This window comes from Pleuronectes platessa, chromosome 22 (assembly GCF_947347685.1).
Source record: "Pleuronectes platessa chromosome 22, fPlePla1.1, whole genome shotgun sequence".
NCBI classification, from domain to species: Eukaryota; Metazoa; Chordata; class Actinopteri; order Pleuronectiformes; family Pleuronectidae; genus Pleuronectes; species Pleuronectes platessa.
Window position 1 is genome coordinate 2,299,149 of NC_070647.1, and position 21,005 is coordinate 2,320,153.

Below are 21,005 nucleotides of genomic sequence, written 5' to 3' on the forward strand. Positions count from 1 at the left end.
AAGAAACCAAGAGGGTCATAGATAGAATTAACCACTGACAAGATTCCACGGCGGGTACATGGACGATTTTCCAGTGCAAACTTGAACATGAACATGTCTGTTTCTGCACACCAGTGCAATCCAAGAGCTCTTTCAACAGGTAAGTTGTCTTTATCCAAATTGAGCTCTTTGGTTGCTTTGGAACGATTTTCTTCAGGGATGCTGGCAAGAACTGCTCGACTGTTGCTCATCCACTTTGAGAGCTGAAAGCCTCCTTTGGCACATGCAGCAGTGAGATCTTGTACCATTTGCAAAGCTTCCTCTTCTGAAGACACAGACTTTAACCAATCGTCCACGTAAAAATTTTGTTTGATGGTCTGTAACACTTTGTCACTGTAATGAGCCGTGTTGTCATCAGCAACTCTCTTTAACGCATAATTGGTGCAGCTCGGTGATGAAGTTGCTCCAAATATATGAACTTTCATTCTGAAGTCCACCAACGGTTGCATTACATTTCCATTATGCCACCACAAAAATCTGAGAAAATCAACATGTTTCTGAGAAACTTGGACTTGGTGAAACATAGCTTGAACATCAGTCATGATGGCAACTGCTTCTTGCCTAAATCTCAGAAGAACACCAAAGAGGGAATTTGTGAGGTCAGGACCTTGTAACAGCTGGCTGTTCAAAGATGTGCCTTTGAAACTTGCTCCACAGTCGAATACAACTCTCAGGGTTTTCTTCTTGGGATGATACACCCCATGATGTGGTATGTACCAGATTTTACCTTCAGTTCCGTTCAGTTGCTGTTGAGGCACCTGCTCCGCATAGCCACTTTTAATAACATCATTAAGGAAGTGCACATACTCCTGATGATACTCTTTGTTCCTCTGAAACTTTCTTTTCAAACTCATGACTCGTTGTTCAGCAATGCATCGATTGTTTGGCATTATGACATCATCATCCTTAAAAGGTAAATCAACACAATAATGGTTGTTTTCAAGACGAATTGTTTTTTCCATAATGTGGTGAAACCTCATATCTTCTCTTGACATTAAAGTGTCATCACATGACCTTTCATTGAAGTCTTGGTTGTATTGTGTGATTAACAACTGTTCCACTTTATCAATGGAGATCCTATTGACAGTGACAGTAGGGCAGCCATTCTTCCCTGTATCACTTCCACTTCCTTTAAGTGGGCCGTTCACCACCCACCCCAATAGGGTCCGAACAGCATAGGGTCCATCATTACAGCTGTTAATGATTTCCCAAGGCTCCAAAAGCTTTGAGGCATTTGTGCCAATCAACAAATCCACTCCAACTTCAAGCTCGGGAACTTTAATCTTTCGCAGGTAAGGCCATCTTCTGAGATCCTTTTCTGTCGCAATATTGTTTCTTGTAACTGGCATGGTTTGTTGAGTGTAAACCTCAGGTAGGTCTAGAAACCTGTTGTCATCATAACCAGCTACTTCCAGTCCAGTCAGAACATGAGTCTTTACAGTGTGTGCTTGTCCCATAGTTCGCAGGAAGATGTGTGTTTGGATACTGTCCATGTTCAGCTGTCTCATCAGGCGTTCTGTACAAAAGGTAGCTGAGCTTCCTGGATCAAGGAAAGCGTAAGTGGTCAAAATTTTGTTTCCATTCTTAACCTTTACTTGTACAGGTACAATTGAGAGAACACATTTCTGTGTACCGGCCCCAGTGTGAGCACAGGTCTGCTGAGGGACAACAGTGTTGTTTGACTGTTCAAATGTTCTGAATTTAGCTGGATTGTGAAGCATTGTAGGATGTCTGAAGTTACATACATCACATGTTAGACGTTTTTTGCAGCTCTTGCTGATATGACCTGGTTTTAGACAACCAAAACAAACACCACTTTGCCTTAAAAGATCAAGTTTCTCACGATGCACTTTGTTCTTAAGATGTACACAATCTTCTATTGCGTGATCCTCTTTACATATGCAACATGATGTAGTCTTGCTTTTTGATAAAGAAAAGGCACGGTAGAGCGGTGCAGACCTTATACCTGCTGAAGTGTTTACAGCTGCCACAGTTGCTGGATTTTTATTCCTGGGTGGAAATCTTGGGGGAGCTTTTCCTTTAAGTGTAGCAGTTTGTGTGTCTTGTAGGTTACCAAAAACAGGATCAGAGAGAATTTTGATCTGATGTTCCAGAAAGTTGACCAAATCAGAGAACAAAACTCTACTTCCTCGTCTCTCCTGTAGGTCACAAACAGCTGCTCTCCATCTTTCTTTTAATTTGTAGGGCAGTTTCATCACAAGCTGTTTCAGGTTTGATGGTACATTCATTTCTGACATATATTGTAGACTTTCCATCATGTTGCAACATCCTCTCAAGAACAACATGTATGTTTGAAGAGCGGCAACATCTTCAGCTTTTATTGGTGGCCAACTTAAAGCTTTTTCCATGTAAGCTGCCCCAATCTTCATTTCATTGCCGAAGTGTTCCTTTAACAAATACTTGGCTCTGTGATAGCCTTGATCATTTGGCATGTGATAGCAGCTTCTGACCAGTTCTCTAGGCTGCCCCCTGGTGTGCTGTTCTAGGTAGTACAAGCAGTCCTGGAGATTATTGACTTTTCTTTCAACCCCCTGCTCAAAGGCCATGATAAAAGATCCATACTGTAGAGGGTCACCATCAAATATGGGTATTGCTCGAGGTGGAAGAGATGCTGAGTGTTGTTGTTGAACCAGCTGAGCAGTGATTTCTGTTTGTCGCTGCATAATGTTGCCAATGTCCTGTATTTTATTTTCATTTGTGTTCATTTGTGGTGTGGTACAAACATTGCTTGACCTGTGACCTTGCAGTGAATTGAAGACAGTTGTATGGCCTCCTGGTGGTCTTTGTAGGGATTGCATGGGTTGTATTGAAGTGAGGGTTTCCCATGGTTGTGTTTGGGCAGATTTTCTTTCCTTAGGGCGTGCATCATGCCGGTGTGAGGGTGGTTGCTGTGAGGGTGGTTGTTGCACTGGTTCTGACTTTGACCTTTGTGACATTTCCATTTTTGATTTTGTGGCTTTATTGAAATATGAGTCCATTCCATCGGATGGTGTAGAACCACTTCCCACCACACTGCTTTCCAGTATGGCTATTTTAGCTGTAGCAGCAGCTAGTTGGGTTTCCATTTCCAGTTGTTCCTTTTGTCTTTTCAATCTTTCCTCTTGAGCCTCCAGTGCATGTTTCCTCTCCAGAGCAGCCATATGTTGGATTAGTGCTGCCTTTTCAGCTTTTGCTCGTAAGCATGCAGAGCTTGTGATGGAAGATTTAGACGAAGATTTAGACTTAGATGAGACCCGTGTTTTTCCAAGGGGGGAAACATTTGAAATACTATCATTGGGTTGAATCTCATCCTCCTGAAGTACAGACTCTTTGTCACAATGTGTTTGAGCATCCTTCAACCATTTATACACATCACACATGAACTTTTCATTTGCTTTAAATTTCTGTTCAAACCATGTTTGCTGCCTTTTCCATTCTTCTTCAGGCAGTGGCATTTCCATCAATGCATCATGAGTTTCAGCAGCAGCATCACACAGTTTATTAAACTCCTTTATAAGATTTTCAACATTGCTCAAAGAATCAGTTGTTATTTTGACAGATAACAGATCATCGATCTGCAACTTGATTTTGGATGCTTGATTCAAGGTTAACTTCCGGTTCTTTTGTAGGTTTTCGATTAGTAATGAAACACCTTTTGCAGTTAATTTTCTCTCTCTTTTTGCAACATCACTTTTTACAGCACGTTCTTCAAGTTTTGCAACATCACTGTTTGCAGTTGCAACATCACTTTTTGCAACACGCTCCTCAAGAATAACATTTTCAACATCAGCATTTTTCTCCATTTCCACACTGTCAATATGTCAACATGTGACGTCAGCAGACAATAGCAGTCATTCACAGGTGATGATCATTTTCCTCCATTTTCCAATTAGCTTTCCATTTTCATTACCTTTTCCATTCATCAACATTCATGACATCCAGTTCCAAAATCCAATGCATCAACACAGTCCAGTTCCATTAAATCACTCAAACAGGCTCAGTTTCTTTGTTCGTGCAGTTTTATTGTCTGCTGTTTCCTTTACCTTTCTCATCTGGCTCTGTCTGGTGAAGAGGGGGAAGGGGTTGCAAGCTCCATGGCCTCCTCTTGATCCACACAGCAGCCTCTTTCCATCCAAGGCAAAGCTCCTTACTTGTCCTCCATCCAGGGCAAACAGTTTTTACTTGTGTGGTGACTATTCAAAAAACAAAACTTGTCACCTGATGGTGGTTTGGGATGGTTCTTAACTCGATTCCAGAGTGAATAAAAAAGAAAGGTTGCGAAGGTTATGATGTCTTTGGGTGAGGTTCCCGTTTATTTCAACAAAAAGAATAAGGCAAGTTGACAAACAAAAAGCTTCTATTGATTCTCTGGCTGTCGTGTAAAAACTGTGTCTCTCCCACCACCATTCAACTCAAACTAATCAGCTCTCCTGATCTCTAACAGCTGGGGCAGATTCTGGGGTAAAAGAAAGGAACAGAAACAATACTGCACCCTTGTGGAAAAGTAAATACCTACACAACATAAAAAATGTCTCCTACAGCCATAGAACAAAATAAAATAAAACAAAAAAAAACAATAATCAAACAAATAAATCAGAAAGAAACTAAATCTTAACAAGGTGAAATAAGGCAGCCCTATATAAAACCAACATGTTGTAGTTAGGTCACACAATTTAAACCAGTTTATCAAAATGTTTGAAAACATTTACAAACATAAACCACATCATTATGTCATACCTTTGTAACCCAGATCTCCTGGGCCTGAGTTCGTAAACACAAAAAATGATCTCAGAAGAATATTTGAAACGAAACTTATCTTTTGTTTTAATTCCTCTAATTAAAATTAAAGACCACCACAACTGTATTTTAAAAGTCGAAACCTTTACAGGTGTTTATTAACAATATGAAATAAATGAAATTGTTGTGAGCTCCTCTCTCAGGAAGTAAAATATTTACAAAATAAAATAAATACACAACAGTTATATGAAATATAACTTTTCTCAAATGCACAAAATAAAATACAGGGTCTCTTTAAATTGTTTTACCCGTTCCTATGAATTCACTCTTTAAATCACTGAAAAAGGGTTAAATAAAATCTTTACCTTTCACAGGTCTCTGAATCAAAACAAAACAATAATCAACTTTAAATTAACTCACAAACATCACATGTGGACCAGAAATGATCAAACTCAAAACTCAGTTGCAGGCCTGTAGTGATGCTCGGGTTCGGTGAGGCCTGAAAACTATTATGGCCACTTCACTCAGTCAAGAGCATAAAATAAAAGCACGTGCATAGTCACATCAGTTCAATACTCACAGGTCCAAACGAGGAGCAATAGGGCAATGACAGTCACAGATAGGGGTGATGGCAGTCACAATCCAAACACAGGCAGCACACAGCAACGAAAATCCGGGGAAGAATAAAACAGCAGGGTCCATCAACCAGCAACCATCTCAGGTTCTCTCTCCCTCTCTTCACACACGTCCATCTCCTTTAATTACATGAACTCTGTTGAGCCATAATATCATCACGCTAAATCGTACTGACTTAACGTTAGCCCGTTTTAGCATTGAAAACTACAACAGTGCTAAAGCTATGCTATCTAAACACGCGATGCTATGCTAGCGGGTGGCTAATTACATTACAGTTCGGTCTTTTTTCACTACAACATTAAGTTACAGCTCACAATTTAAGGCCTACACATTATATTTACCTTTGGCAAGTTACATAGAAGAGTAATATATCAGGACCACGATGACACCTCTTCAATGTTTCATACAGCACTACACCTTTCCTCAGGACACCGGACAATCTGTCTCTCTCTCTCACTCACCTGCTCAAAGCATGCTGAACCTCACCCTACACTTCATGTCCCTCCCCATACCAGACTTGGATGGGCTGTGAATTTGCTACTACCCAATGAGAAATGCAGAAACTGAATGACTGACACACAGAGAAAAAGTTAGATTTCACATTAAAAGCACTCAAATCAAGTTTCTCGTCTTCTCAATCACAGAGCCTTTTAACTACACATCTATTTATTGCTTTACTTTTTTAATTGTAAATAGCTAAACTTATTAACTGTACATATTATATTTATTACATTTTATCCCGTATTTAACCTTATTTTAACTACTATTTTTAATAATATGAACTTATCTAATTATCATGAACTTTCTATTTTAATACAACTTTTTTTATGCTATTTTGAGATTAATTTTATGCACTGTATCCTAATGATTTTATACAGGGCTACACCTTTAATTCATTAAAATAAAGCAGGGACCCACGCCGTCGTTTATGTCTTGAGAACAATTACTAAAATAGGAAAAGACAACTTAACTTAATGTCACGCACACAATAGTGAAGACTCTGGTAATTGTTCCGGCGCATTACTTACAAGTAGTATTGTTATGACTGGAGGAGATTACAGCGTGCATTTATGGCGACGCTGATACCGTCTCACCCACACGCACACACACACACAGCTGTACGCTGGCTCTAGGCACAGAATAAAGGTTAATATTTGCGGAACGTTTTCTGAGTGATATCCGTTGACATTAAAGTTACTTTCTGCAAACTCACCGCAACAAACAATTTGTGTCCGCACCTGCTGCGACCACGCTGCACTTACTCAAACACACAGGACAGGCAGTGGAGGGAGGGAGAGAGAGAGAGAGAGAGAGAGAGAGAGAGAGAGAGAGAGAGAGAGAGAGAGAGAGAGAGAGAGAGAGAGAGAGAGAGAGAGAGAGAGAGGGCGAGAGGGAGCGCTACGGTGTCCCTTAATAGACGTCGCCAAATCCCCGCAGCATATAGGAATCACTGTCCTGTGGGATAAATTAAAATATCAGCAGAACGGGAAAAATAACAGTGCTAAAACTATAAAACTGTATTAAGAATTGACCCAGTTACACTTGTAAAGTGTCTTACGATCTGTTGTTGATGTCCCAGCCCGGTTTGGGGGGTGGTTATCATTTGAGTTGAACCTATGTTTTCTCCTGTTTCTGGATGAGGAGTTGGTTCCTTTAATTTCAGTAGTTAGGTTTAGGTTCTTCCCTTTAGGTGTTTTGTGTTTGCTGTCTTGTTGTTCGACCCCCCACCGAAGCTAAAGAGTTAACCACGAGGAAATTCTGGGACCTCCCATCAGTGTCGCTTCCGTCATCGCTTTGCTCGTGTGTTCCCACAGGAGCTGATGTCCTGCGCGGATGCAACTTCCGTCTGTCCGCTCACTTTATACTCCCCGTAGACCGGCGGCGAGGACACCGCGTAAAACCCACAGCGCGAGTGTGACGCGGTCTGTTAGAGTGTAACTCCCGCACTGTAAACAATTGTCATGTAAATTAATTTGTCTGTTTATTATTGTTTTAAATGAAATTCAACATACTACCAAATACTGCACAATTTAATTTAATGGAATAGCAGCATGATGACAGTCAGTTCCTATAAATTAAACCCCTCTTAACGAAAACCTTGGTTCCCTGTGCTGATGTGATATTCTGAACAACGTATACTGAATGAAATGCAGCAACTGAAATACTTGCTGGTTTTTGTTGCTGGAAACAGAGTTGTCCATTACAGATGTAGATTTCAGAACAAGACAGTTATCAGTCTGTTCATTACATGTGATAAAACGAATGAACCTTGTAAAACACTTGGAGAAATTATGCAGGTATCAGGACAAAACATCAATCCCACAAAGAGAATCTACAACACGTGATAATTAAATACAACGTGAAAGATTCCTTTCTTTATTTATTTTTGAATGGTCCTGGTAAAATAAGAGTGCCTTTATCAGACGAATCTCTTAAAAACTGTTAATTCAACAACACAATGTGTGATACATTGTCCTCTGAACACTGTCATCAGGAAATGGTTTCTGAGGCACCGTGTGTGAAGCACCGACGGTGGGAGCTCTGCAACTTGATTACATGAAAGATCAACAAGTGACATTCATGAAGTAAATACATCCAATAACTGATCCTAATTTCCAACAGAGAGAAGTAAAGCGAAATACAGAGATCAAATCCTGCATGTTCCCTTTTGTGTACATGGAAAGGAAGCATATACCCACATTTGGAAGTGAATTGATTCATATAAAGTGGACAGGAGAACAACAATATGATTACATGTACAAAATTAAAGAGACAAATTGACAAATGACCCGGTAAGAGAGCTCTCCCCGACCTATATGATACTCCACTCAAAGTCTATTAGGTTGATTGAGACAGATTTTTTCTGAATGTCTCTTCCTGTCCCCTTGGAGACGAGTCCCACAAACAGCTCTTGTTCCTCTTGATTCAGAAGAAGCAGCAGAACACAGGAATCTGAGAATAGAGGTTGGATAGAAATAAAGTCGCTGATATATGATGTCTATACAAGTGTTTATGAAGTTAGGGTTGAAAATACATGGGAGAAAATCTACTCAGTACTTGTGTTAAACAAATAAACGGTTCAATCACATAAACTGTGGCTTCCACATTTTAATATCAGAGGTTAAGCAGACACTTCATCACGTATATCTAATTCATACTTTGAAAGGTTTAACAGCAGTGAACATTTGTTATAGAAGTCGTTTTAGTTTAGTTGTTTCATTTCATCATCGACGCGTCAGATACCAACCCAGTCTCATCAGAAAATGTTCAATGGTAACGTTGGTCCACTTGGACCGACGTTACCATCTCACAATCTGGCCTCTCAGATTGTGAGATGGTAACATTTAGTCCTCCCATTGTTTTGCATTGGCGTGTTCTCACGTCACGTGACTCTCAAGCTCCCGTCTGCGGAGAGGAAAACATGGCGGAGATTCCTTGTTTTTTCAGATAAAAATATAATTTTGTAACTTAGTTTGGGCATAAAAATACATTCTGACACCATTTCTAGCGAGAAATGTGGTCTTTGCTTCCACAGTCTTTAGCCAGTTCGTGCTTATGATAAATATTTTAATAGTTATCACGCATGTTTTTATCGTTGCTATGATGGTTGCCATGGCACCACGGGCGCAGCTTGGTGTTTAAATCACAGTCCCTGCGTGGTGTCCTTCAGTGATCGTGAATGTTATTCATGTTATATAATAGTAATATTTGAGGCTAGATTACATCTCTAATGAGAAGGATCATGCGAGTCTGTTTATACCGAGGCCGGCCCGAGTGCGCGACCGGCCCGAGTGGCGCGAGCCGAGCGGCCCGAGCGGCGCGAGCCGAGCGGCCCGAGTGCGCGAGCGGACCGAGTGCGCGAGCGGACATGACGTGTGGCTGTCGTAAAAACCCTATTTGTAAACAACCAGCCCTTTAACTCGGGGCTGCGTCATAAACACGGCGCGCTTGGAAGACCACGATGTCATCTTCCTTCTGTCAGGTAAGTAGTTTATTGTTTTTAAAGATCGTTACGATCTAGGTTTACAGTCCGAGTGCGGAGAGAGTCCGTCAATCCACACTATGGACGCTGTTCATCAGCTAATACGCCATTGTTAGCCACATGCTTCAGCCCACGGTAGCCTGTGCTACCTGGGAGGTGAATACATGGTTGTTGAAAGCAGTTCAAGACGCTTAGCTCATCATTGAGGGACGCTACAATATCAATATAAACATGAATTTGATTTATGAATGCTTTAGATTAATAAGGAGTGTATTTGTCTACCATTACTCCACAATATCAGGTCAATTTGGTTTAATGTATAGTATGCACTATGACAATAATGTTTCCATGTTATGGAGTTGCGATTCATTTTATAAAACAATTGCTATGTTCTGTTTTTTAATCAAGGAGGATCCAAGTGAAGCTACAGGAGTTTCATTAACATCAACAACTTGGACCAAACAGTTTGTTTTGCTTGATGAAGAGCAGGAAGGGCAGCCTGGAGAGAAAGAGAAGCCGGGTTGAGCCCACTACCATCATCCATGTACCACGAGGAAGATGAGGGAGAGAAATGATCCTACCATTAAAGAGGTACTTTTAAGTTACATACCAGAAAAAACATTTTATATAATTTGCCAAATATACATTTTTATTAAATCCCCAAAGTACACTTGCTGAAATACAAGTTAATATCACACTGAAAGAATTTTGATCAATCATGCTTCCCTGCTGTGATTGTTTAACTAGGAAAACAACTTTTTCCACAGGAAGGCAAGTAAATTTAAGGAATACATGTGCAAAGTTTTCCTCTGTTATGTATAATGATGACCCCCATCAAACATAATGTTAGCAATATTTACACCTTTTAATTTATACTGTTTATTTCTGTCTACATGTGTGAATTTGCCTTCATTAGTTTCAGAAAAGAGCGATGATGTATCGGTCAGTGGGCGGCAGCACGAGACTCCGCAAACTAGTCTGTAAGCAAAGCAGACGAAGGCATCGAGGTTGCGGCCTGCCATCATTGTTATTTTGCTTAAGGGACTGAATATGTTTCATGTAGAAATATTAGCATTTCCCTCATATCTACCAAAACTGCTTGTTTCACAGACTGCAGTTTTGTTTTGATCCGATGTGGTGTGCAAATACAACCGTATCTGCAATGGGTTGTGGGGCATTAACATTTGTAACTCTAATTTTGTTTTGACAGACTGTGAAAAGAACGTTGAGAACATCACCACTCTACAGGAAGACACAGTCCAGTAATGGGTGTCAGAAGTTCAGTAGTGAACGACAGGTACTGTGGAAAAATATGTGTCATTGTTGTACAATGTCCTTTGACTCTGTTTAAACAAGGTTAACACAAAAAGGTTTGATTGTAAACTGATATCGGTATGAATTCATGTTATTCTCCTCGTCAAAAGAAACAAACAATCCAAATTACCTGCAGAAAGCCCTTGATGGACGCTTCAGCTGCATCGTCAGACTGGTGAGACAGCAAGATGCCAACTTTAATGCCAATTTATTTGTGTAACATTCTGTGACCAAATGTATAGATAACTTTTTGTAGATTGTAAAAATAGATAACCCATTTATTACAAAAAAACTACACTAGAATTATCGCACTGCGTTGTATGACTCCGCTAACCAGAGCAGTGTCCGTCTACATATTTCTACATATTTTCTCTCATATAAATGACACTGTATCTCTTGACAACTGAAACCATAAGATGAGGTCAGTGTGGCCTTGACCTTTTTACTTTAAGACAAATACAAAGTTAGACAATCCGAAAACATGCAGTTATGCCTCCGGCGACTCGCTATTGCAGAGGCATTAAAACCGTAGTGTAGTAGATTGGATTTTATTGGTGTTACATTGGACATCTTGTATGGGTACACCAAAAAATATATTTGGTTTCACATTCTAGATGGCAATAAGCAGAGTCATCAACTCAGGAAAAATATTTCTGTAGAAAAGAAAGCCTTGTATGTGTGTATGTATACATACACACAAACGCACAATTGAGACGTTTTTGTCTTTTATCATATATTCTCAGGCAGTACTGATGCATTTACTGAGAGGGGACGTGAGGGCCTACTCTGCGTGCTCAGAGTTCAAGCCCAGCAGGCTGCAGCGGGCCTGACATATTCTGGAACAGCAGCACAGTCTTTGGATGACTCCTCTGAAGATGAAAACATGGCGAGGTACTTCTCCACTGATGAAGAACTGTGAGGGCTGTGATTAGCTACACTCTCTTGCTACAAGGCTACTCATGCTACTCCCTGGCAGCCTTAGGAAGGCATTAGCTTGCTGTGTGGTAGCTGTTAGCTTCAGCATTTTTAGTTTTTAGTGGCCTGTCTGACGTTTATGTTAAAAAAAAATCAGAGGGAACCATCTTCATAATTTAACACTATGGTTTGTTTGTGTCCTTCAGTTCTTCTCAAGAGAAGCAGTACAGGTGTGCCTCAGCTCCACGGTCCCTCCTGCAGCCTCCGCTCCTGATGCTAACCTCATGTCTCCATCACACCAAGCAGCAGACCTGGATTGACAGACCTTTCTCCAGAGCTGCCCCCTCCCTCTGAAACCCCCCTCTCCAAAACACTATTTGTGTAGTTTTTAAAGTATTTTTTGCATGAGAATTGTTGATCATAACATTTCCAGCAGATGCCTTAATATAATGTTTGTGCACAATAAATGACATTGATCATAACATAATGGTATTTCCTTGCACTTCTACACCATGATATTGTCAGATAAGATGCTGATTACATTAAAGCAGTGAATGCTCTGCTTTAAGCAACATAAACACACAATGATTCAATGGATCTGAAGTAGAATGGGCACATTACATTCTGTAGAGAATGCCTCAGTTATGGAAGTCAGAAAATAACTTTCTTTATCTGAGGTTCCAGTCATTTATAGTCACAGCAAAGCACACAGGTCTGGTTGTCTAAGTGGCGCCCATATCATATTGTTTAAGATGTGTAACATCAAGTTTGTGTTTCAGTGCAAAATTAGTCATTAGTCAAGAGTTCACCTTCTTCTTTACACTAAAATTAGGTGACCCAGATGTTTCACAATGCAATCTGATAAGGTCTTATGAGAAACATTCTTAACATTAAAGAAATCAACACAGAGGATAGCAATATCTGTTTGACTTTAATCCGTAGCTGATAATCAGCGGCCTGACTTATTCAAACACATTAATACTACAATGAATAAGGCAGGGGTTTTCCATCAGAAATCATTTCTGGGACATTAATTTAAAAGATCTCCAGTATAAGCAAATGTATTCTAAAATTGGTTTATATCCAAGTGTGAGGCTGTCCTGGCACATGGAAATAAGATATATATATATTGTTTGTATTAGCTTTCCCTCAGTTTAGTACTTGCACTTCTTGAAAAGCTCTATATAAATAAGATGTATTAATGTTTATACATTGCCCTCTAGAATATGTTTTCCTAAAAGTCACTGTAGATACAGAAATAACAGTATGGTTCAGGTGACAGTAAGTGGAAGCTGAAGGTAATTTCCATGTGCTCAAGAGAAACATAACGTGACGATATAGTTGATTTCTGATAGAAGGCCCTGCCTCATTCATTGTAGTATTAATGTGTTTGAATAAGTCAGGCTGCCGATTACCAGCTACTGATTAAAGTCAAACAGTTATTGCTATCCTCTGTGTTGATTTCTTTAATGTTAAGAATGTTTCTCATAAGACCTTATCAGATTGCATTGTGAAACATCTGGGTCACCTAATTTTAGTGTAAACAAGATGGTGAACTCTTGACTAATGACTAATTTTGCACTGAAACACAAACTTGATGTTACACATCTTAAACAATGATATGGGCGCCACTTAGACAACCAGACCTGTGTGCTTTGCTGTGACTATAAATGGCTGGAACCTCAGATAAAGAAAGTTATTTTCTGACTTCCATAACTGAGGCATTCTCTACAGAATGTAATGTGCCCATTCTACTTCAGATCCATTGAATCATTGTGTGTTTATGTTGCTTAAAGCAGAGCATTCACTGCTTTAATGTAATCAGCATCTTATCTGACAATATCATGGTGTAGAAGTGCAAGGAAATACCAATATGTTATGAACAATGTCATTTATTGTGCACAAACATTATATTAAGGCATCTGCTGGAAATGTTATGATCAACAATTCTCATGCAAAAAATACTTTAAAAACTACACAAATAGTGTTTTGGAGAGGGGGGTTTCAGAGGGAGGGGGCAGCTCTGGAGAAAGGTCTGTCAATCCAGGTCTGCTGCTTGGTGTGATGGAGACATGAGGTTAGCATCAGGAGCGGAGGCTGCAGGAGGGACCGTGGAGCTGAGGCACACCTGTACTGCTTCTCTTGAGAAGAACTGAAGGACACAAACAAACCATAGTGTTAAATTATGAAGATGGTTCCCTCTGATTTTTTTTTAACATAAACGTCAGACAGGCCACTAAAAACTAAAAATGCTGAAGCTAACAGCTACCACACAGCAAGCTAATGCCTTCCTAAGGCTGCCAGGGAGTAGCATGAGTAGCCTTGTAGCAAGAGAGTGTAGCTAATCACAGCCCTCACAGTTCTTCATCAGTGGAGAAGTACCTCGCCATGTTTTCATCTTCAGAGGAGTCATCCAAAGACTGTGCTGCTGTTCCAGAATATGTCAGGCCCGCTGCAGCCTGCTGGGCTTGAACTCTGAGCACGCAGAGTAGGCCCTCACGTCCCCTCTCAGTAAATGCATCAGTACTGCCTGAGAATATATGATAAAAGACAAAAACGTCTCAATTGTGCGTTTGTGTGTATGTATACATACACACATACAAGGCTTTCTTTTCTACAGAAATATTTTTCCTGAGTTGATGACTCTGCTTATTGCCATCTAGAATGTGAAACCAAATATATTTTTTGGTGTACCCATACAAGATGTCCAATGTAACACCAATAAAATCCAATCTACTACACTACGGTTTTAATGCCTCTGCAATAGCGAGTCGCCGGAGGCATAACTGCATGTTTTCGGATTGTCTAACTTTGTATTTGTCTTAAAGTAAAAAGGTCAAGGCCACACTGACCTCATCTTATGGTTTCAGTTGTCAAGAGATACAGTGTCATTTATATGAGAGAAAATATGTAGAAATATGTAGACGGACACTGCTCTGGTTAGCGGAGTCATACAACGCAGTGCGATAATTCTAGTGTAGTTTTTTTGTAATAAATGGGTTATCTATTTTTACAATCTACAAAAAGTTATCTATACATTTGGTCACAGAATGTTACACAAATAAATTGGCATTAAAGTTGGCATCTTGCTGTCTCACCAGTCTGACGATGCAGCTGAAGCGTCCATCAAGGGCTTTCTGCAGGTAATTTGGATTGTTTGTTTCTTTTGACGAGGAGAATAACATGAATTCATACCGATATCAGTTTACAATCAAACCTTTTTGTGTTAACCTTGTTTAAACAGAGTCAAAGGACATTGTACAACAATGACACATATTTTTCCACAGTACCTGTCGTTCACTACTGAACTTCTGACACCCATTACTGGACTGTGTCTTCCTGTAGAGTGGTGATGTTCTCAACGTTCTTTTCACAGTCTGTCAAAACAAAATTAGAGTTACAAATGTTAATGCCCCACAACCCATTGCAGATACGGTTGTATTTGCACACCACATCGGATCAAAACAAAACTGCAGTCTGTGAAACAAGCAGTTTTGGTAGATATAAGGGAAATGCTAATATTTCTACATGAAACATATTCAGTCCCTTAAGCAAAATAACAATGATGGCAGGCCGCAACCTCGATGCCTTCGTCTGCTTTGCTTACAGACTAGTTTGCGGAGTCTCGTGCTGCCGCCCACTGACCGATACATCATCGCTCTTTTCTGAAACTAATGAAGGCAAATTCACACATGTAGACAGAAATAAACAGTATAAATTAAAAGGTGTAAATATTGCTAACATTATGTTTGATGGGGGTCATCATTATACATAACAGAGGAAAACTTTGCACATGTATTCCTTAAATTTACTTGCCTTCCTGTGGAAAAAGTTGTTTTCCTAGTTAAACAATCACAGCAGGGAAGCATGATTGATCAAAATTCTTTCAGTGTGATATTAACTTGTATTTCAGCAAGTGTACTTTGGGGATTTAATAAAAATGTATATTTGGCAAATTATATAAAATGTTTTTTCTGGTATGTAACTTAAAAGTACCTCTTTAATGGTAGGATCATTTCTCTCCCTCATCTTCCTCGTGGTACGTGGATGATGGTAGTGGGCTCAACCCGGCTTCTCTTTCTCTCCAGGCTGCCCTTCCTGCTCTTCATCAAGCAAAACAAACTGTTTGGTCCAAGTTGTTGACGTTAATGAAACTCCTGTAGCTTCACTTGGATCCTCCTTGATTAAAAAACAGAACATAGCAATTGTTTTATAAAATGAATCGCAACTCCATAACATGGAAACATTATTGTCATAGTGCATACTATACATTAAACCAAATTGACCTGATATTGTGGAGTAATGGTAGACAAATACACTCCTTATTAATCTAAAGCATTCATAAATCAAATTCATGTTTATATTGATATTGTAGCGTCCCTCAATGATGAGCTAAGCGTCTTGAACTGCTTTCAACAACCATGTATTCACCTCCCAGGTAGCACAGGCTACCGTGGGCTGAAGCATGTGGCTAACAATGGCGTATTAGCTGATGAACAGCGTCCATAGTGTGGATTGACGGACTCTCTCCGCACTCGGACTGTAAACCTAGATCGTAACGATCTTTAAAAACAATAAACTACTTACCTGACAGAAGGAAGATGACATCGTGGTCTTCCAAGCGCGCCGTGTTTATGACGCAGCCCCGAGTTAAAGGGCTGGTTGTTTACAAATAGGGTTTTTACGACAGCCACACGTCATGTCCGCTCGCGCACTCGGTCCGCTCGCGCACTCGGGCCGCTCGGCTCGCGCCGCTCGGGCCGGTCGCGCACTCGGGCCGGCCTCGGTATAAACAGACTCGCATGATCCTTCTCATTAGAGATGTAATCTAGCCTCAAATATTACTATTATATAACATGAATAACATTCACGATCACTGAAGGACACCACGCAGGGACTGTGATTTAAACACCAAGCTGCGCCCGTGGTGCCATGGCAACCATCATAGCAACGATAAAAACATGCGTGATAACTATTAAAATATTTATCATAAGCACGAACTGGCTAAAGACTGTGGAAGCAAAGACCACATTTCTCGCTAGAAATGGTGTCAGAATGTATTTTTATGCCCAAACTAAGTTACAAAATTATATTTTTATCTGAAAAAACAAGGAATCTCCGCCATGTTTTCCTCTCCGCAGACGGGAGCTTGAGAGTCACGTGACGTGAGAACACGCCAATGCAAAACAATGGGAGGACTAAATGTTACCATCTCACAATCTGAGAGGCCAGATTGTGAGATGGTAACGTCGGTCCAAGTGGACCAACGTTACCATTTAACATTTTCTGATGAGACTGGGTTGCAGATACAGAGGAAGACGGAGCGGGTCTAACAGCCGCTTGTTGGTGTCTGCTCCTTCTGCTGCAGAGGAGAGGAGCGGAAAGAGGATTGATATCAACAGACTGAGTTCACAACACTTCATCTCGTACATGGTGACACGTGCTGAGATACTGACACGGGGAGCACAGAGAAAAGAGACGGAGACTATAATGATTGAATTTGAAACAAAGGTGTCTCCACAGGAGGTAGACTTTGGATTCAGGAAATATAGAATTCGGGAAATTGTACCAAACCGGGGTAGATCATCAACAACAGATCTTACGGCACGTTACACGGATCAGTTCTGACCGTCAGTCTGACTGGCAGCAGTGCGCGCCCCGCCGGGTTCAAGCCCGCCCCCTACTCAGTGGCGCTGTTCACTTCGGTCGGATTGCCCTCTGCAAACCATATTTCATAACTCAGGTTATAAAGTTATATATATAGTTATACAATATATATAAAAACTATAGTTTGTTGCATTTATTAAATACTGTTGATATTTAACTGCTATTTTTACCTGTTACAAAAAAGAAAAACACCAAACTCTTTTGAAGAGGAGAACATAATACATGTGTAGGCCTACTTTGAAATAAATTATACACAGAACTATGCTGTTTTTTCTCATCTCCAGCTTGGTACTTTTCAGCAGATTGAGATTAAGATTAAGATACATTTATTTATCACAAACACATGTACAGACATGCACAGGCACACTCATGCAGGTAGGGTGTGCTTGCTCTGGAAATGTGTTTAAACATTACATTTTTTTGTGTTTGCTAATTCCTCGCCACATATCAAGCATACAGGTAAACCTGCATCGTTGGCAGAGAAAGCAAATTAATCTGTGCACGCAGAATTGAAGTCGCTATTTACCTCCCAGACTTTTCTTTTTGGGGATTTGTCCCTGGTTAGTTTACCGAGGCCAGTGGTCGGGGGCCCCGGCTCTGCGCCAAGCCCAATTTCTACTATAAATGATCAATGCAAAGCACGTCACGAATATTAAATTATGAAGCTGACCAATGGGTTTCCACTGCGAGTCCTGACGGAGGCACGGCATCAAGCGATGTGAAGAGGAAGTGAAACTCTCTGACACCGACATCGAGGTGTTTGTTAGTGAGGTGGAGGTGAAGAGCGACTTTATGGGACAGCAGTGATGTCACTAATAAAGAAAATACACTGATACTCTGCCACTGCTGCTGTGGATAACACAATGTGTGAGATCAGAAATTGCTGAACCCTCGCTGAAGTGTCTTCATGCACCCCGGCTCTGCGCAGGGGTGCTCTGCACATCCTGCGGCCGGCGCACATAAATAAAAAACATATTTAATTATAAAACTTTTTTTTTTATTAAATCAAATTAATAAAAAAACTGCGCCGGCACATCCTGCAGCTCACATCCTACGGCGCACATCCTGTGGCACACATCCTGCGGCGCATATCCTGCGGCGCACATCCTGCGGGAGGCGCACATAAATAAAAAACATATTTAATTATAAAACTTTTTTTTTTTTAAATCAAATTAAATCAAATTAATAAAAAAAAAATGGGCGCGCATATCTTGCGGAGCATATCCTGCGGGAGGCGCACATCCTAAATATTTTTTTTAAAAATTAAATTAAATCAAATTAATAAAAAAATATGGGCGCTCCCATCCTGCGGCGCACAAACTGCGGCTCACATCCTGCGGGAGGTGCACATCCTAAATAAAAAGTAAACATTTTATTTGATTTAAATTAATAAAAAAACTGTGCCGGCGGGCGGCGCAAATCTTAAATCAGTAATTTTCAACCAGTGTGCCGGGAGAGATCTACCGGTCCATCGCAAAGGCAGTGTGGGTCTATTGCACGACTGGACAAGAGGTCAGGAGGACGCTCCGGCGCACGTACCCCCTCTTTTAATTTTTTTCGCCACGGCCACGCCCCCCCGCCACATGGACACTCGTTTAGATTTCTCCTCTGCTTTCTGTATCGCGCACGGCGGAGTTCCATCCCATTGCGCACACACACGGGTGAGCACACTCCCACCAGCGGACATGAGCGCTGATGAGTGGTGAGCAAAGCTGGCATACCTGGCTGTTATAGTTCGAATATTAAATTATGAAACTGACCAATGGGTTTCCACCGTGAGTCCTGAAGAAGGCACGGCATCAAGCGATGTGAAGAGGAAGTGAAACTCTCTGACACCGACATCGACGTGTTTGTTAGTGAGGTGGAGGTGAAGAGCGACTTTATGGGACAGCAGTGATGTCACTAATAAAGAAAATACACTGATACTCTGCCACTGCTGCTGTGGATAACACAATGTGTGAGATCAGGAATTGCTGAACCCTCGCTTCCTCCTCATCCTTCCATTCGCATGCACACATCGTGCAGAACCCGCATCGGTGTCACGGCAGTATTTATCCATTTAGAGCATCGGACCGATTCCCTCACATCAGTGGATCCTTGCCTCCACTCTGAGATATTATTTGGAAAGAGGGGCTGAAGAGCCGCATGCGGCTCCGGAGCCGCAAATTGCTCACCCCTGGTTTAGGGTGACAGTTGAATGTCAATTGGGTTCACCACACATATCCAGAATAAACAGGACGGGAGGCTGTGATTTCAGAAATATACAATTTATTTAATACGTGCAAATTATTTTAAAAGACTGATCAAACAGCACTGGATCATGTGCAACGGTTGAAGTACTGGCCTGGACTTGTTACAAATAACAGAATAAAAAGGGAGAAGTTAAAGGCTCCAGACCCAATTCAACAAAGTTAAAATACCATGCATTAAACAAACATAGCCCACTTTAAGAATCCTACGCAAACGTTGGGATTTATCAAAACAAAGTTGACGGGAGAATTTGCGTATTTCCACGCAAACTGTGACCCATGCGTAAAAATGTTTTGGAGACGGGAAAGTGGGCACGCAGACTTGAGGTGGTGAACTGAAGCCAGATTATTGATCCACTTCATCATTTACATTAAAACCAACAGATCAGTTTTGCTCGCGCAACATATCTGTTCCCCACGAGCCTTTTAATAAAAAAATATATGAAACAACTGACAGCAAATTACGTTCAGATTAGATTTAACCGCAGAGTTACGGAGCCAAGTCATTAACAGGTTTTAATAATATCTTCTAACACTGTGCGTGTATCAATAATTCACTGCAGTGAACGTGACTGAGCCATCAGGCGCACATAGCGACCCAGAGCGCAGGGAGCGCAGAGCGTTCACAGTGCGCAGAGCTCAGAGAGCAGAGCGCACAGAGAGCGCAGAGCTTGCAGAGCACAGAGCGCACAGGAGATCACTTACATAAAAATTAAGAAACTTTCCAAATAATATCCCAGAGTGGAGGCAAGGATCCACTGATGTGAGGGAATCGGTCCGATGCTCTAAATGGATAAATACTGCTGTGACACCGGTGCGGGGTTCTGCACAATGTGTGCATGCAAATGGAAGGATGAGGAGGAAGCGAGGGTTCAGGGAAGAGCGCGCGCAGAGCCCGCAGAGAGTGCAGAGAGCGCAGAGCGCACAGGAGATCACTTATTTTAAAAGACTGATCAAACAGCACTGGATCATGCGCAAAGGTGGAAGTAGTGGCCTGGACTTGATACAAATAACTGATTAAAAAGGGGGAAGTTAAAGGCTCCAGACCCCATTCAACAAAGTTGAAATATCTAGCATTAAACAACCATAGCACACTTTAAGAATCACTGCAAACGAAATAATACAACCAAATGACAAAATAGGGCTTCTCGTTTATGGAGCCAATAACTCACCAATAATTAATTCATTAAACCCGAATTTCACAGTACTAGTCAACCATATTGCACATTGCCATTGTGGTGACTATTCAAAAAACAAAACTTGTCACCTGATGGTGGTTTGGGATGGTTCTTAACTCGATTCCAGAGTGAATAAAAAAGAAAGGTTGCGAAGGTTATGATGTCTTTGGGTGAGGTTCCCGTTTATTTCAACAAAAAGAATAAGGCAAGTTGACAAACAAAAAGCTTCTATTGATTCTCTGGCTGTCGTGTAAAAACTGTGTCTCTCCCACCACCACTCAACTCAAA

The 21,005-nt window shown here is 40.9% G+C and overlaps 2 long non-coding RNA genes across 4 annotated transcripts; one reads left to right on the forward strand and one right to left on the reverse strand.

Moving 5' to 3' along the window:
• Window positions 1-9,260: 9,260 nt before the first annotated feature.
• On the forward strand, window positions 9,261-14,104 carry LOC128429141 (uncharacterized). Of its 2 annotated transcripts, none has more exons than XR_008333881.1 (5): window positions 9,261-9,394; window positions 9,803-9,985; window positions 10,605-10,883; window positions 11,452-11,599; window positions 13,815-14,104. It is a non-coding gene; the product is annotated as an uncharacterized LOC128429141 (long non-coding RNA). The 2 variants fall into 2 exon arrangements; XR_008333880.1 differs by lacking the exon at window positions 13,815-14,104 and adding an exon at window positions 11,830-12,079.
• Window positions 11,241-16,344, reverse strand: LOC128429140 (uncharacterized). Of its 2 annotated transcripts, none has more exons than XR_008333879.1 (5): window positions 16,211-16,344; window positions 15,620-15,802; window positions 14,722-15,000; window positions 14,006-14,153; window positions 11,241-11,790 (listed from the first exon to the last, which is right to left on the reverse strand). It is a non-coding gene; the product is annotated as an uncharacterized LOC128429140 (long non-coding RNA). The 2 variants fall into 2 exon arrangements; XR_008333878.1 differs by lacking the exon at window positions 11,241-11,790 and adding an exon at window positions 13,547-13,775.
• Window positions 16,345-21,005: the final 4,661 nt, after the last annotated feature.